Source organism: Falco punctatus (assembly GCF_963210335.1).
Source record: "Falco punctatus genome assembly, chromosome: 3".
Taxonomy (NCBI): Eukaryota; Metazoa; Chordata; class Aves; order Falconiformes; family Falconidae; genus Falco; species Falco punctatus.
The window spans coordinates 113,672,343-113,687,762 of NC_137582.1; the positions used below are offsets into that span (position 1 = coordinate 113,672,343).

Below are 15,420 nucleotides of genomic sequence, written 5' to 3' on the forward strand. Positions count from 1 at the left end.
CGCCCCCCGCGGGCCGCAGGGGCTGCCTTGGGGCCTGCGGTAACGCTGTCGCGGGGGGGGGGGGGGGGGGTCAGGAGCCTCTTCAGCCCCTGCGAGCGGGCGAGGGAAGGGCAAGGCCGTCGGTGGGTCCCCACCCCTCGCCCCCCACTGCTGATTTCTCTAAAAAGTATTGCAAAGGGCAAGCGTTTAACTGCCGGGGAGGGTTGGGAGGCAGCAGCTCGGGTCTCTTGCTGAACCGGTGTCGTGACAGTCAGCTCCTGGGCCAGAGCAGCCGAGGGGAAGAGGCCTTTGGATTTGCTACCCAGTGAAACGGGGCTTTTTTTGTGTTTTTCTTTGAGCCTAGGTTCATCCGGAATTGTACGTTGACAAATCAAGGGGAGCTAAACTGAAGGTCAGTCTAGATGTTACTTTTCCACATATTCCTTGTGCTTGTGAGTTGCCCTGCTGACTGTGGAGGGATAACTTCTAGTACTTGCCGAGGGCTCACGAGGCTCCGTGTGCCCGCTGCTTCTGAGTGCTGCGCTGCTGCTTGGGCGATAATTGGACTTTAATGCCAATGCCATATGTTAGCCATTCTCCAGAAGTTATAAAAGCAGAGTGAGCGTTAAGAATCTGATTGCCTTTTAACTAAATTCAAAACCAAGTTGCGGGATGAAGTGACTGGAAGTCCTGCAAGTCTGACTGGGTATTACTGCCATGCATGTTATCTGCTTGTCTACTGGTCGTTCCTGCCTCTTGTTCTCTTGTGGTAATTCCTTTGAGTAATGCATTGGGCTCTAGATGTAGTGCATCTTGGCTTCCTCCTGACCCCCCAAGATGTTATCGGTCTTTGCCTTCCCCACGTTTCACAGGGCATGGGAAGGCCAGAGAGATTGGAAGCCTCAGCTGTTGTGTGCGGGGAAGCTGTCAGCCTTCTAAAAGAGCATGTAGCCAGCAAGTGCATCGTGGTGCTTCGGTACCAAGCTGATACCACAGACCTCAATCTTTTCTTTGTGAAAGGGCATCCCAAGGAAATGTGCTGATGTTGAAGGGGGAAAGGTGGTGGGGGAAGAGGTAGGAGGCAGCTTTCAACCAATTTTAGGCTTAACTCCTGTGTTCCTGAAAATGGTTCTGGGCTTTGAGGGGTTTGCTTTTGGCTTTTTGCCTTAAGCGCGTCTACCTTTCAGGGTAATGCTTTCTTGGAAGTTGGAAACGGTCCTTCTGGGACACCAAACCAAACCCCGTACCCGGGAGGGCCATTTAGCGTGCTGCACCATGCGTTTTATTCCCTGTCGGTCACTTGACCCTAGCTGTACATGCTCTCCTGGTTTGGCACGTTCTTACCCTGCTGGCCAAAAGATTCTGTCTTTTCACTTCCTCAGCTTGTTACAGGCCATAACACTTGTGTGTTGATAAACAGCTTTGTTTGATCACTGCTTTCAGGTTTGAGCATCGATGCCATGGATGTAACAGGAGAGCAGCAGCAGTGCATAGAGCACAAGCCGTTTAAACAACGCTTGGATAAAGCTGCCAATCATGTGACTCCAGAAGCTGAGAGACATGGTAAGATGCTATTCTGCCATTCTTGGATGGATGCTCTCATAGCCTTTCCATCACCGTATGCCTGCTATGAGATTTGTGGGAACAAGGGATGGCTGAATTCACAGCATTTTAAACACCACGAACTCTTGAAGAGTTTGTAGGACACAAATCTATTACACTGGCAGGTCAGACAAGCTCCTGTGTGCGTGTGTATGCATATACATTATACTCTGTACTTTTCTGAGGCAAGTCTTTGCCTAGTCCCTCTGAAATCGGGACAAGGACTCATTGATGCATTTCAGGAGCAAAGCTGCTGAGTGAGCAGGCTTTTTCTACTAGAAATCAAGCAGCTGCTCCGGCAAAACTTGACTTTGGTTGCATCTTTAAATCATAGGAGGCTGACAAATGGGACAAGCTGGTCAGAGGAAAGAGCCTCTCTCCAGGGAAGGCTCCGCTGACTTGACCCTTAAGCCTAAACTTGCGTCTTACTACGTTTGCTTTGTGTGTGTTAATGCATACACGATTAATAGATTTCAGTTGATTTATCAGTTACAAGTTGGAGTAAGTGGTCCTTGGCTACATAAACCTCTCCTCTGCGGTTTTTTTACACGTTATGACTTACTGGTATACTTCAATACAAACCAGGAATGATTCTGGTAGTGTTGCAATGTAATGGTAATACTGTCCCGACTTTGTTTTTCTAAAATGTGAGATCCTTACTATCTGTTGTGGGAGATAGTGTAGTTCTGTGTATTGGCATAAACTAAATTTGCTGATTTGTTGTAACTTGGATTTAACTTTTCTGTTCTTAAAAGCTGAAAGGCTAAACTAAGCCAAGAGTTGAACAGTGGGTAGGTACAAGAGCTTCTCCTGAGCAGCCTTTCTGTATTCAGAGGCTGTGGCCTGGCGAATGTAACGTCTGTGGTCAAACCCTGCTTTTCTGTACCCAATTCTGTTACCACACGTAGGCCTCCTGCCTTACTTGTGTTGCCAGCCTCCACTGGGATTACTCGGTCTGAACCGGTTGCTCTTGCTCCTTATGTTATCAACAGAGAGGAAGAGAAACTTGCAGGGAGCAAACAGTCTCATCCAGGAGAGGCATTTTGAAAGCGATCAAATTGTATTGCATGCAGCAAGTGATTTCTTCTGCTGTCTGGAAAAAGTATATGGCTAGTTTGATTTCCACCACACGTGTGGCAAGTTAGATTGGAAGTGTACACCCATCTTCGTGGAACTCTATGATTATCAGTTTCTGTTAGTAACACTTGATGTTCAGTCAGTTATTTAAATGGCAACTATAGCTGTGTTGACTGGTAAAGGAAAAATGCACGCAGACGTGGTTACCTCTGGGCTTGCTTTGGTCATGACTCTGAGTTGGGCCACCACCCCAGTGAAAGATTCGAAGGGGAGTGCTGTGGGTAGCAAGGGTCCAAGGGTAGGTGTCACTAGGGAAATTTCTGGGGGCCGTTGTTAGACATTTGCGCATCTCCATTCTCATCAGGTCCGCAGTTAACGTATGCGATAGGTTTGCATGGACATTCAAAGGTGTAATGTAGCATGTGAGCTTGATGCATTGAAATCTTGCAGGGGAGGGTGTGTATGAATGCTAGCCAGTGTCAGGGAGGACTGACATCTAATATCTATATCCTTTTCGTATTCAAGGTTAAAGTACTAATTACCTTTGTCTTTTGGGGGATTTTGGAGGTTTGGTGGGGTTTTTTTGGGAGTGTGTGTGTTTGTGGTAAGCTTAGTGCTTTATTTTTGAACACAGCTTGTTTTCATACATAGGACCACTGTTGTTTATTGCATTAAGGGTTTTCTTCCCCTGCCAGCTGACCCTCTCAGTTACTTTCTCCACTCCGTTTCTGTGATACCTTTTTGTATTTCCTACAGCAGCAATTAGTTCCCTCCCAGTAGACTTAATTCTGCCTTCTTCCCATTTTTATGTCCACTAAAATACTCTGCATAGAACAGTTATTGTCAACATCGGTATTTGATGATGGCTTTCCCCATGACTGCCTGTGAGGAAGAGGGGAAATTCATATCTCTTTTAGGACAATATTTGCTGGTATTGTCACCCATGACAATGAGTTGCTTATTGTCTATCTTAAACAAAGATTTGAAAATCCAACCGCTGGTATGACTGCTTTATTTATGTAGATTAAGGCCTTTTAATGAAAGATTACTGTCTCCTGCAGGTAGCTGGAAATTTCCACTTTGCACCGGCAAAAAGTTTCCAACAGTCTCATGTACATGATAAAGTATTTTCTTTTCCTGCTTATTGTGACCTTTAGCCTCCAAGTGTTTCAGACCATTTCCTTTGAACATCTTTGCATTGCTATCTGTGGTAACAGCAGCACTGCTTCAGGAGGGAGGACATTGGTGAAATTTTGTTAGAGATGTTTAGAACTATTGGGAACGAATAGAAAAGTGTTTTCTGAAGGTGCTGCCACATGGTTGTGGGAGAACGTGGAGGAGAATGTGTCTGGGCAGTCTCTCAGCCTCACTTGTTCTACAAAACTTTGCTGCCCTGCTGTAAAACAACCTCAGGTACGGTGTTTGGTCCAGGACCTGAATATCAGTATCTCTGGAAGGGGTGTTTTGGAGAAAAGCTCTTGAGAATTTCAAGGCAATTCAGAACTTTCACAGTAAAATTTCAGTTGTGAAGGACTTCTACTTCCTCAAGTATATATAAATACACAGTGGCTGGAATGATAGTGGTAGTTTACAGAATCATAGAATGGTTTGTGTTGGAAGGGACTTTTAAAGGCCCCCTAGTCCATCCCCCTTGCAGGAAGCAGGGACATCTTCAACTAGATCAGGTTGCTTACAGCCCTGTCCAACCTGACCTTGAATGTTCCCAGGCACGGGGCATCTGCCACCTTTCTGGGCAACCTCTCTTAGTGTTTCACCACCCTCATCATAAAAAATTTCTTCTCTCTATCTAGTCTGAATCTACCCTCTTTCAGTTTAAGACCACTAAGCCTTGTCCTATTGCTACAGGCCATACTAAAATGTTTGTCCCCATCTTTCTTATAAGCCCCCTTTAAGTACTGAAAGGCCACAATAAGGTCTCCCCAGAGTCTCTTCTCTGGGCTGAACAACCCCAGCTCTCTCAGCCTGTCTTAGAAGAGGTGCTCCAGCCCTCTGATCAGTTTTGTGGCTCTCCTGCTCCAACAGGTCCATGTCTTTCCCTTGCCAAGGACTCCGGAGCTGGATGCAGTGCTCCAGATGGGTCTCGTGAGAGCAGAGGGGCAGAATCGCTTCCCTTGACCTGCTGGTCATGCATCGTTGGATGCAGCCCAGGACATGGTCAGCTTTCTGACCTGTGAGCACATGTTGCTTGCTCGTGTCCATTTTTTTCGTCCACTGGTACCACCAAGTCCTCTGCAGGACTGCTCTCAACCCCTTCATCCCCCAGCCTGTATTGATTCGGGGCGGGGGGGGGAGTTGCCCAGACCCAGATGCAGGACCTTGCCCTTGACCCTCATGAGGTCACATGGGCCCACTTCTCAGGCAGAGCACTGGGGGGAAATATTTTGGAGAGCCTTAACTCCATTTATGCTAAAATGGGTCACACACAATGTAACAAGTGTAACAGGTTGGTTAATGACTGGTCTTTCTCAAGGGGTGCCCTTGAATTTCTCTGGTGCCGCTCTGTAAGACTTGTTAGCCTTGCTAGTACTCAGGTCACGCTTCAGGTGCTGAGGAATGTGACCACCCGAGTGTTACAGCTGATAACCGCCATCACCCTGTGCAGGGTTGTAGGAGAGCAGCTACCGGGAGGCCGCCCGGTGCCAGCACAAGCGCTCCTGCAGCTGTGTGATCAACCTTCCTTTGGAGCTGCTCTGACCGCGAGAACAGCCTCACATAAAGCAGTGCTTCACGTTTCAGCCTGCTGCATGCATTCTCTGATGTGACTCTTGTCTGAAGGGAGGGTGGGACAGGAATGGGCCATCAACAGAAGGATGGGGGGACAAAGACTGTTCTATGACAACAGGTCCAGTTTAAATGCAGATCCACCAGAGCCAAGTGCTCTGTAGAACTTTGTTATTCGCTGAAGGTTACCCCACTGGTGTCTGTGCAAAAGGCAGTGGGGCTTGACACTTCACTGACAGCTGAGGCACTTAACTCTTGCCTTAACTGCAACATGAAACAGCGTGTTGCTGGTAACCGTTAAGAAAAATGGCATAGCATAATCCCAAGGCCACTTCGCTTTTCTTTCCTTTCCCTGGCCACCATTTCACATGTATTTCCAAATTTTTAGTAGGAATTTCTTTTTTTAAAGCCAAAGGAGTTCCTTGATGCAGTTGCCAGCACAGGCACACAAACCGCTGTGCTAGTGGCAGTGACAGGTCTGCACACTTGTCAGAGACAGCACCGAGAATATCTGAAGCCAGTGCAGCTCTGAGCTCTTTGTAATGCAGAGCCATTGTCTTAATTCCAGTGACTGCAGCCTTCTTTCTGAGCATTGAACACTTTAACTGTGAAATGGAAGGGCTCTCCCTCGATCGGAGCATTAGGAGGAAATACAGTTTAGGCTTAGCATTTCCTTTTCCTAACTGTATGTTCTCTGTTCTGCATGCGTATCTCTTTGGGCTTAGTAAGGGGTTTATAGAAATGCAGGTAAAGCTTCTGGTGTTTTATTGGAAGATGTCAATGGAAAAAACCTGAGTTCACTCATTCAACTCATGTTGAATAAATGTTTTAAAGGAGAGGCTAGTTGTGGTCGGTTCTTCAGCATTCTGGCTTGTCTTGTGCTAGGCTGTGTGCCAGAAACACTTGAAGGGAGCAGCATTCCTGATCTTTGTTGATCATGTAGCAGCACTGGGTGATCCGACTCCACCAGCTCCTAAGTAACACTGCGTTTTTTGAAGCATGTTTTTCTTTGCAAAGGTGAAAGTTGAGATCTGACTTCCTGACCAGTGTTAAAATGCACCATGGCCTCTGGCTACCTTAAGATGATAGTGTGACTTTGGACAAACCTGGTAGGAGCAATACTGAAATCAAGTTGGAAGTTATATTTTCATCCTGAGACCGATGTTTCTGGCATTACATAAAGTAATTTAAGTAGCCAACCAAAAGATATCAGTTGCCTCCCCTTGCCCCTGTTTTCCAGCTCCCTTTGGGGGTGCATGGTGCTGCTGGCGTTGTCATAGCGCTGTATGCAGGAAGGGCAGAGAGAGGGCAGGCCAACCACCCCAAACCCTGGCACTAGTGATAGTCACCTTGGTCGTACCAGTTGTTTGCAAACATCCTGCTCATGCTCTCCCTGCAGACTTTTCCTTTCCCTGTGCGTTCTCTGGGCAGCTGTAACAAGGCTGATTGATAGGCAGAGCCGCTGAGAGTTGCTAAGATGATGATAATTTCATTAGGGAACTTGCATTTGGTATTAAGGCTTGTGCTTTGCTCAGTTGTTAGTTTAGATCTGTTGTGCCTCTGTTTTACAGTAGTTAGAGGAGTTATGTGTATCAGGTGGTGACAGAGATAACAGTGAATTTTTTCCTTCCTTGCCCCTGGGGTCTTGTTTTTGCCATAGATTAAGAACACATTCAGATGAAGACCAAAATACCTAATCTGAAGTAACCCCAAAATAAAGATACTTTCATTCATTCTAGCAGTGGCTAGTGTATGTCAGGAGGGGAATTGCAGCAGTTTTATCTATCACGTGCCCTACTGCAAGCAAGAGAGAAACCCAGGGGATTTTCTTGCCATTTTAGATCTCAATGGAAATGAGAGGAACTCCCTTACAAGCTAGAATAAGGTAAACAGATATGCTTGTTATCACAGTGTGAACTATATTGTTAAACTGTTTTTCTATTACAGTTCACGATCTGCAGAGCTTTGGACTTGATTATGTAAGTGTTCCCAAGATAATGTTCTAGTTCTCTTGGTCTTGTTTTCCTTCTGGATTTCCCTGCCTTTGCCACATTGAGATCCTAGTGTACAGATCCCAGTCTGAGCAGAACCTAGCACCTGCTTTCACACAGGGCTGTGAGGGATGTTCTGGGACATCTGCATATTGCTTGGCAAGCCTGTTCCCCTCTTCCTGAGACTGCCTTGCTCCTTAGCTGTGCTCCCCAGTTTCCTAAGGCTGATATTTCCATAGCTGCTTCTGGATCTGGGAGGAAAGTAGATGATGCCCATACCAGCGCCACCGGAGCAGCTGACAGCACGGTGCTGCCATGGCAGGGAGAGAAGTGGGTGCAACAGCCTGCGCTGTAGGTGGGGGGTAAGGGCACCGGCATCTGGCTGTTTCCAGGAGGAAAAGGAGAAAGTCCGCATCCTGGAATCTGCCATGAATACAAAAAAGAAGAGCAAGTGCTTCAGAGTTTACTGTTAGGACGTGCAGCGTAAGGGAGGACCTGTCTCTGTTCCAGAGCCATACTCGGAAAAATATACAAATAATTAACTTTAAGCTCCTTACCTTGCCCCTTGGATGCTGTGCAGTTGTTTGAGTTATTAGCATTTCCGTTTCAGATCAATATGATGCACTACATCAAACATCTGTCATTTGGAAGGGATTATCCAGGCATTGTGAATCCTCTGGATGGGACAGACGTCACTGCACACCAAGGTAAAAGCCACCTGAGAGAAATCTCTTTTTTTGTCTGTATTCATAAGTGTTAGAAGAGAACAGGAGTGAAGTTCCCAGTCCTAAACAAGAACCCTCACATGCCTAAAACATGGACTCCTCCACCTTACGCTCTTTCTGGAACGGCTGCCTCCATTCATCTGGAACAAATCTGCCAGTGTGTTTTGATTCTGTGACCTTTTGGAAGGATCTTTCTTTTCAGTGTTCATGGCCTAATTGGTAGTTGCTGGAGAGCTGTGGTGTCTGGCTGACCTTGATCTACCCAGCAGTAACAGCTGCAGTGAAGTTGAAATATTGCTGATCTTTTCTAGGTAGCTCCAGTTTGCTGGCTTGAGAAGCAAAGGCAATTCTGTCCTCATGCTACTGCTGCTCAAACTATAATCTTGGCTTATTGGCACAAGCCTGCTTGTGTGGATTTTCTGTGAAAGATCCTGACTGTATCACTTTATACACCACTACAGAGATTTGTTATTTTTTCACATCTGCTGATCAATGAATTTCATTCAATGATCATTTCATCAGTGAGCTCCTGTAGTTAATTTTCTCATATGCCTATTTATTCTTTAAATGCGTTGAAAGTAAAATTTAATAGTCTCAGGAGCTAAAAGATGGATTTGATTTTTAATTCCTGTCATGGCACCTATGGAAATGTCTACACGATGAGATACTGTCATTCTGCAGTTTAAGCCATTTGCCTGGCTTTTTCTGGTGATGGGATAAATTCCTGTAAGGTGAGGGCTGATTCTTCATCCTCACAGAAAACTGCATCCATTCACACTACCTTGCCCATGGCCACTTTAATCCAACTACTTCCATAAAACTCAATACCAATAATTTCTTTGGGGAGCAAAACCATCCCCAGCCCTTTCTAAGGAGGCTGATCCAGGAAGGACCATGCCTAGGGGCTAGTGACTCAAATTGGGATGTGAAGGGCTGATATACCAAGTATTGCTCCTTCAAACCTCTGCAAGCCACCCTGAGGGAAGGAGCTAGGAGACTAAATCACGCAGTTCCTTGTTTTGGAGCAGTACTCCTGGATGCTGCCAAGAAATGCCCCTACCTGCAGACACAGCAGCTCCTGTTCTCTTTTTTTTATGGAGAGCATACCACATTATATCTGTCTTTCCCTAGCTGTCCTTCCTAGAGTAAGTATATCTGCCCATCCCTCCCTTCCATCCAACAAGTCACCAGGCCTACGTAACACAGCTGAAATCCTCTGCCAGGTGTAGGAGTGGGCCATATAAACTTTGCAGGTGTAAACAGAAAAGAATTCTTCTGCAGTGCTCTGCAATGGCAGGAGGGCCAAGATACATGAAGAGCACAGAATTGCTTCTGTAACTAATATTTTGTTTTGTGTTACAGATAATTGTTAATTAGTTTAGTTCTGCTTTATTTTTTCCTCCCTTCTTGCTTCTCCTGGCTTAAAACAACAAAAGAGCTCTTGCATTTCCAAAGTCAATTAGTCACTGGGCTAGAACGTAGGCTTTTGACATTGTAATTAGACTTCATTAATGGATCGCCAGCGGCAGCAAGATGGAAACCTACTAGATGAGCCTCTCTTTGCATTTTCTTTCAGCTAATTACATGCTTATCTTGGAAACAAAAGATGCTGCGAACAATGAAAGAAACCCCAATTATGTGTCCCAAGTTGTGGACTGATGGGCTTATAGTGAAAGCCTCCTTGCTGGAGGCTATAAAATGGTCCTGCAGCCACAGAACTTCTTTTCCTTACCTTTGCCACTGCGTTCTATATGTCACCAGTCCTCCTCCCCATGTTGCCACCAAATCCCAAGTTCCTTTAAGATCTTCTGGCAATGTAATTTATAAAATGCTGTCCCTCAGGTGTGCAAAAAAACCCTTGTCCACTTTTTCCTTACCTCCTCCTTGGATGCTAAGCGTGCCATGGAAGGAGTGAAGCCACCACTGCTCCCAGAGGCAGGAGATCTCTGCCTTCCAGCAGAGCTCTCTCGCCAGCAAGATCCCTCTGGGGAAGCAATTTTCTTCTGCAGGTCATTGGTATTATAACACAGGGTGATAAGTAATCAAATAAAGTGCTTTCAATTAAACTGAGGGCCTCTAGCTTGGTAACATCTTTCAATAGCAATTTGTAACACTAATACAATATAATTACTGCTAATTAATGGGTAGGTAGCAGACCAGATATGATGATTTTTCTCCAAGCAACACCAGGCAGTGAAACCTGTATGAATGTACTGTTCCCTGTGAAAAGCGCTAAGCTTCCTCTCTCCTAGTCCTCTGAGGTAATTCAGTGAACAGACAGTTTAAGATGCTTGTAAATTTATGTTGTGCAAATAATTATTTGTCATTTTATGTTCAACTTGGGAAGAGGCTTCAACAAGCCATAGTACACTGCCCTGTGTAATTCCTTTGATGACGAACTTGCTAAGGATCAGAGCTCTGGCAATAAATTGTAAGTAGCTTTATACTTCAGATAGTCATTTGGATTTATTTATTTTTTAATCACCAATGATAGCAGGAACTGTTTTGCAAGTTTTACAATTGTAGTGGTATTTTACTGTTCTGTGGCCTATTCCCACTGTTATGTACTGCATAGATTAGACTGGAGATAACAATAAATGCCGAACAGTTATCTGTCCTCAGGTAGTGCTATGTTCTTTGATGGAGGTTGGATTGCTATGCCTCTCCTCTGGATGGAGAAAGTGAACCCTCAGGATGCAGAGCAGGCCACATCGTAGAAGGAGCTGGGGGGATGAGCAGGAAGGGAGAGTCCTTGATCTCCAGGGCTTTCCTAAAGCAGGTGAAGGACAGGGCACACAGGAAATTTTACAGCTGAGCAATGAGGTGTGTTACTTCTATGCCTCTGAGCACACTCGCACACCTCTGGTTCTCCATCCTGATGATGGGGACCTGTCTACATGACCAAGTGATGTCTCTGAGGTCATAACAGACTGCCCCCCACCCCAGCACTGCCCAGCTCTTTGTCCCCAGCTGGTGTGACCTCCTCTTGATGAAAAAGTCCACGTTTTGGGGAAAGAGAGGGAGGGAAGGCTAAAAAACTTGTTCCTGTGCTCGGAGCGGAGGTTTGCAGCACAGAGCGCTGCAGGTTCATACTACAGCCTGCTCTTTCTCCTGCCTTACAAAGGGTGCAGCAAGGGAAGAACCCCCAGATGCAGTGAGTGTAGGAGGTGGAAAGGGGCCACTTCTCCACATCCAACAGTCAGCTGGAAACAGGAACCTTGGCAGCACAGCGTGCCCCTATGTGGGCTGGGTTGTGAACAGGCATGTCCTGTCCCAGAGCTGGTGTGTAAAGGCATCTCTGCAGATCGCAAGGAACACAAACGGGTGTTTGTGGTTGCACTCAGATTGTGTGGAGGGCTCCACAGTCTCAGGGACTCTGTTGCTAGACCTTCCAGAAAGGAATATAATGAATAAACCACCTACGTGGGGGAAATCACTGCCTGACCTTTCATGCAGTCAACCTGCAGTGTAATCACCTGACACTTCTGGGTTTTATCAGTGTACCCACAAATTAGCCACAGTGTCTCACAAACTAATAGGAAGAAAGTAATTACTGGTGCTACCACTAGAGCTGATAGCAAGGACTACTGTGGGAAATAAAGAATTAATTTCAACTATATATGTAGAAGATCTTAATAGCAGCAGGTGAAAGGGGAAAAGAAAATTTAAGGTAGACATCAGTGTGGGAAGAGAGATACGATAGTAGAAGTCGAAAGACAGATGGAACTGACATGCAGTATTCTTGGTGTGTAGGACAGTGATGGAAACTTATCAAACCCACAAGCTGTTTCCTTGTAGTAATCACTGAACAAAGTGAGAAAACTCACAAGACAGGGACAGAAAGGTGTTTTTTTTTCATGTCTCAGGGGCCTGTACCCAAAACCAGAATTAGGGGGAGGGTGAGATGGGACTGGCATTAAACCAGCAAAACTTAAAATGGACCATCTGAGATGACACACTGCAGACCCCAGGAGCTGGGCTAGGAGGGCTGGTGGCAGTTTGGCTGAAACAGGATCAAACCTGCATGTTCCTGGTGGTCAGAGTGTACCAAGGGGACCGAGATGCTTCTGTCTCTGCGCTGGCCACTCGGAGTGGCTAGGCTGAGCACCAGTACTCCTGCAGGTGGGCACTGGGGGCTTGTGAGGGCAGGGCTGGGTTACACCCTCACACCCTACAGGGTCATACTGGGTCACATTTCTTAGCAAAGTGTCCAGTTTCTCCATATCCCCAGCCTATTCTGGAAAGCCTTGGAATACCAAATGCTCAGGAAATAGGGAGCTAGCTGGCTGGGTGTGTAAGAGGGAGGGTGATAGATGTGAGAGGGAAAGGATCTTGGCTTTAAAATGTGTACAGCTTCCTGCCCTGCATGAGGCTGGCTGCTTTAGGGCATAAAGAAAATTAAAAAAAAACTGTGCTTGTTCTCTTCAGGTAAGTTTTCCTGAGCAGAAGACATTTGGGACAACAGGTACAGCAGCGAGGGGTAGGGATGCCCCCTCCGCAGAGCAGCTGGTGGGACCAAGGCCCCCCCGCTGGGCGCATACAGCTGAGTGGTGGGACACAGACCTGCCCCGTGGGGCACCTGGCTCCAGGTGACCAGCCGCGGCCTCGGCCATGTACTGCATGAACAAGCAGCTCTGGATGAGGCAGATGCCATGCAGGAGTCAGGCTGGCATTTCTGACAGTGTGTTGGACCACAGGATGTATCCAGATGTGGAGAGGGACCGGGAGCAGCCATTGCCTGGTGCCACATGTGTTGAACTGGGAGCACTGGGACTCCACCCTTCTGTTTCCCCATGTCACACCCTGGTGTGTTCAGTGGGGGCTCATGCAACACAGCCCCCAGCACGGGGGGACATCCCTTGCCAGCCTGTAAATCCTTGGGCGCCCAGAGAAGCCTGAGGCTTGTGCCAGGCTCTGCTCTTAGGGCACATCCCCTGCTCCGCACTGTGCTGGATGGAGCCTGGTAAGGAACCCATGGTGGGACTTGCTTTTGGGGGAGCCCTTCACCACGGCAGGGTGCAAGACCCTGGGACAAAACCCCACAGTTCTTTTGCAGGCAGCAGGATTAGGGCAGTAGGATGAAGAATGCTCTTTGCAGCAGCAAGGGAAGGCGGGGGGGGTGGGGGGGTGGGGGGTAGGGTGGGGGCAGCATCAGCAGTGCAAAAGCTGCTTTCCAAGAGGGCGAGGGGGCTGCCAGCCGGGCTTTCCATCCCGGTTACACGGTGCCGGGATGCGCAATACTTGCAATATGTCGCCGTGGCCACTAGGTGTCCCCATATGAATGCAAATTACAGTCTGCCCCCCCCTCCCCCTCCACCCCGTGCCACTACTCGGCTGTTCCCCTTGACACTGACGGTAATTAAAGATAACACCACTTAGCCTTCTGCCATTTGCATTGAAGCAGCAATGTTTGATTTGTTGGACCTTTGCATCAAAAAAAGTTTAAATAAATAAGCACCTCTGCATCAGCAACCAGCGGCTGCCGTGGCTAGCGAGGGGCTGCGGGAAGGCCGCAGTGGGGCTGTGCTTGCTCCCTGGGCTCAGGTTGATGCACCCTATTTGTACCCTGCGTCCTCTGTTCATCACCAGGCCGATGGGACTCTTCCTTGTTCTTGGAGAGAACAGGGAGGAAAAGATGCTGCTTCCTTCCCGAGATGGTGCTGTGCTGAGCTGGGACCGGCGATAACGGCAGCTCCCATCCCACTGCCCATGCTGGGTGCCTGGACAAGCCCTGAGGTTGGTGGGGGCTGCCTGAGCTGCCAGTAGCCCAGGTGAGGGAAGGGAAGGCACAGAAGGGAATTGCCCAAGGCCAGGGAGATGTACTGAAGTAAGAAAGAAGGCTGGCCAGACGGAGAGCGAGCCTGTGCCAGGGAAGGAGGGAGCAAACTAAACAGCAAGAACTGGCCACAGGTAAAGGCTGATGTGAGATTTTCGGTCCTCAAGGGTTCAGCAGTAGGAGTCAGGGCAGGGATGCTCAAAGTGTTCAGAGCTCAGCTGGAGGCAGCCTGGAGGAGCCTGCTCTGTGTTTGCCCTGTTCTGAGACATGTGCAGAGACCTCCAGAGGCTCCCACCCACACAGCTCCGTGTCCTCTAACATCTCCCCCCAGGCCCCTTCCTGGCCTCTGTATGAGACTGTCGTCTGGATCCTGACATTACCCAGCTGGCTGTCACCGTTCCGCAGTGCTGCATGGGAGTTCCTGCAAGAAGATTAATGGCATCGCAGCATCCTCTGCAAGCACTGTGTCCTGACCCAAAGCCTGGGCCAGCTGCCTTTTGGTCCCAAACCAGAGTCTCTCCTCTCAGACTTCAGGAGGGCTCAGAAAGCTGTGATCTCCCCTCATCTCACTGTCTGCACCCCTTAATGCAGTGCATGGGGAAGAGCTCTTGGGAAGAGTTTGGATGCCTTGCTGGACAGACTCTTCTCCACACGGGCAACCTTCTTCCCTGAATCTCGTGCTCTGGGGACACTCTGAACATTTTTGCCCACGGTGGATTTGTTCCCTGACAAGGACGATGATGGAAGCTGGGCTGTTCCTCTTGCAGAAGCTGGCTGTGGACAGTCCCTGTGGCAGCTGTAAGCTATCCCCTGCTGTCCATGCTCCTCCTTCCAGCTCCTCTGTCTTGTTTTACCTGGTTGCTTATCTCAGACTTAGTATTTTCAGGTCATTTAAGCTGCTTTATTTCCTTAAGGAGAGCCAAGTGAAGGCTGTAACTGGAGTTGATAAATCCTTAGACTTTGAACTCAACGTTTATCTGCTTAGGCTGATGCTCTCTACTTCTCCAGGCTGTGCAGAGGAGGACAAGTAGCTCTAATTCCCTTGGAGACTGTCTCTTGTTTAAAGGTAGAGGGTGACACCATGGCAGACATCCCCACCTGCTCTTGCAGCGTGCCCTGCTTGGGGATGCTGATCTTTGGGCTCAGCCTGGGATCAGCTGTTCCCTCCTCAGTGGCCTGATTTTGTCAGGCTAGCACACAATGTCCCGGGGGCATGTTTTTCTTCTTTCTCTCCCAAAAGAAAGATCACAGAAGTGATTGGGCTGTGTGACAAGGCTGATCCCATAATATGTCCAGGAACTGCAAGACATCATTTCTCACATCACACTAAAATGGCCCACAGCCATCAGAAGGGGGGGAAAAAAAGAAGATGCTCTAATAGCAGGCCATTATCTCATGACAATGGCTTTTAACACATGCTAACCCTTCCTGTGTGCTTAGAAATCTAAGAAATGAAATGAAAGGTGCTATCACTAAGGAGAGCTTCTATTTAGTGTCTCTGTCCAAGTGGAGAAATGGGAAGTTGAAT

The 15,420-nt window shown here is 47.7% G+C and overlaps 1 protein-coding gene across 1 annotated transcript in view; it reads left to right on the plus strand.

Moving 5' to 3' along the window:
• The window catches only part of RERE (arginine-glutamic acid dipeptide repeats), a 326,197-nt gene extending 315,464 nt beyond the window's left edge, over nucleotides 1-10,733 (plus strand). Inside the window, exons 28-30 of the mRNA XM_080377911.1 lie at nucleotides 344-391; nucleotides 1,423-1,542; nucleotides 7,348-10,733. The gene's annotated coding sequence lies outside the window, so the exon portion shown is untranslated. The remainder of the gene's footprint in view (nucleotides 1-343; nucleotides 392-1,422; nucleotides 1,543-7,347) is intronic.
• The last annotated feature ends 4,687 nt before the right edge of the window (nucleotides 10,734-15,420 follow it).